Raw genomic sequence first — 2,516 nt, 5'->3', positions numbered from 1 at the left:
AGGGAAGGGAGGCTGGCCAGGAGGCTCCGCAGGGGCTCCACGCCCTCCCAGATTTCCCTGGCAGGTTGGGCCTTGGCGGACCTGGCCAGGACCAGATCGGCCGCTCGGAGCATCCGCTGGGCCTGGGCAAAGAAGGCAGCAATGAGGGGCTGGAGCTTCCTTAAAATCCCTCCTGGTCCTGCTGGAAAACATCCAGAACCAGCAAGGCTAAGGGCACCTTCAACCAGCTGCCTCAGCGGCTCCTTCTCCTGGAAGAATCCATCCAGGATTTGGCACAGCGTGGCCCTGAGCACTGCCCGCTCCAGGTTTTCCAGCTCGGCCCTCAGGCTGTGACATTCCCGCTCCAGTCCGTGTTCTCCCTGGATCGGTCCTGGCTGTTCCTCTCTCTGGCTCATGTGGCTGCAGATGCTCCTCCTCAGCTGCAGCAGGACCCAGCAGCATTCCACCAGCTCCAGCTGCAGATCCAGCCTGGCTGACTCTGCCAGCAGCATTCCATGGAGGATGACCGCTTCCAGGTGGGAGCTGAACCCGCCCTCGGAGAGGCGCAGGGGGTCGGGGTGGGAGAGGAGAGCCTGGAGCCTGCTCACGTGCCGGGAGAAGATCCCGCTCCTGTCCCGTGGCTCCATGAGCAGGGAGAGGAGCTCCCCGATGGTCCTCTCCGTCAGCTGGAAAACAGAATCTTGGGAGAGGTCAGCTTGGCAATCCCTGGAATGTGTCAGGGCGCTGTGCTTGGCTGTGCGGATGAGGGGGACACATTTGTGGAGCAGCTGCAGGGTCTGTGCCAGGCTCTTCCAGCCAGGACAGTCTCCGAGTTCCTGGAGGCGCTCGGCTGCCAGGCGGCTGAGCAGGAGCACGGCCTCGGAAAAGGCCTGGAATGCCGCCAGCAGCCCTGGAGCGTCCCGGGCATCCCGCAGCACTCTCAGGCATTCCAGGAGCCAGCTGGCAGCCCCAGTTATCCTCCTCATCCCTGCAGCCTCTTCCAGCTGAAGGATCTAACCGGGAAACAAGGCAGAAAAGGTCAGGAATTCCCATTCCCGTTTCATCCCTGGAGGGGGGAGGAGGGGGTGTGGTTTGCTCCATGGATCTGCTGGAGCTTCCCCCCCGGGCTCGTGTCCCTTCCCAGTGTCCCCCTCACCTTTGCTGTCTCCACCAGGACCCTCCTGGTGGCCGCTGCCAGGTGCTCCCGGTGCCGAGGGCTGTCGGGATGCTCCTGGAGCTGGAATGCTGCCAGCACCACGTCCCTCCCAGCCTGGACCAGGGATTCACCCACGGGACACACCTCCGTGCTCCCTTCCTGGCCGGAATCCTCGGACAGCCTGGAATGGAAGGACTGGGCTCAGCGCTCCTCTCTATTCCCCACTGCCACCTCTCCAGGAGGATGCAGGCTCCCTGCCACATTCTCCATCTCTTCCCAGCCCCCAGATCCACCCGGGAGACTCCCAGCCACCTCACCTCCTTGCCAGAGCAGCGAGTTCTTCCATGGCTTTGGCTAATTCTTCCGCCTTTTCCCCCAGATTGGGAAAGGCCGGACAAATCCCATCTTCCCGTTCCAGGGCGAGGAGGAGGTGGCAGAGCTCCACAGCCATGGGGCAGAGAATTCCCTGGATAGCCTTGTTTTCTGTCGGAAGCCCCAGCTCAGAGAGAGGAAAAGGCTCCATGTTGTCCTGCCTGGAAAAGGGGGAAACCCCTGGGGTTAATTGGGATCCAGTGTGGAACAGTTCCCGGTTTTCCCAGCGAGCTTCGATGGGGATGGCAGCTCCCGGCTTGGGAAATGCTCCCGGCTTTAGTTTCTCCCAGCCCTGAAACCGGGTCACTCACCTGGAATTCCTGCGACACCGCAGCCGGGATTTCCTTTCCCGGGGGATCGCAGGGTCTTCCCGGCACTGCGGAGCCGGCATTCCCTCCCAGGGAAGGATCCGGGACGGCGGAGCCGGGGGGATCGCGGGGTGTCCCTTCCCCGGTTCCCGCCGTTGCCGGGACGCCGTGCGGGACCTTCCCGCGGGAACGACGCCGGGATGCGCCAGCGTCGCCATGGAGACAACGGTCGCGGGGAAGTGACGTCAGCGCCGCGCGTCCGTCGCGGAGCACGCCGGGAGTTGTAGTCCGGCGGGTTGTTCAGGATTACGGAGTTCCCTCGGCCCGGGTGCGCAGGGGAGGGATCAGGCAGGAGTATCCCAGTTTTACCCGCACAGGGGCTCCCTCCTTCCAGGGGCGTTTCGGAACAACTCAAATGTGCGCTCAGGTAACGGGGGCAGGACACAGGTGTCCCTTCTTCTGACTGTCCTTAGTGTGGAATATTCCCAGGAAAGTGTAGCCCACCTCCCGGGAGTCTGAGCTTCAGCTCTCCTGCCTTACAGGTGAGGTCATTCCCAGGAAACTCGGGGAGTAACATAAATAACCTTCGGGATAAGGATTGACCTGACCCAGATCCCAGCGGCAGCACTAAGCTGGGATCGCGCTCCCGTTCCCTCGCAATCAAGCACAGCCGTCTCTTGGGGAAGCTCCTGAAGGAATCC

This window comes from Corvus brachyrhynchos, unplaced genomic scaffold, assembly GCF_000691975.1.
Source record: "Corvus brachyrhynchos isolate BGI_N302 unplaced genomic scaffold, ASM69197v1 scaffold133, whole genome shotgun sequence".
NCBI classification, from domain to species: Eukaryota; Metazoa; Chordata; class Aves; order Passeriformes; family Corvidae; genus Corvus; species Corvus brachyrhynchos.
Note: the sequence above shows the minus strand (reverse complement) of the source record.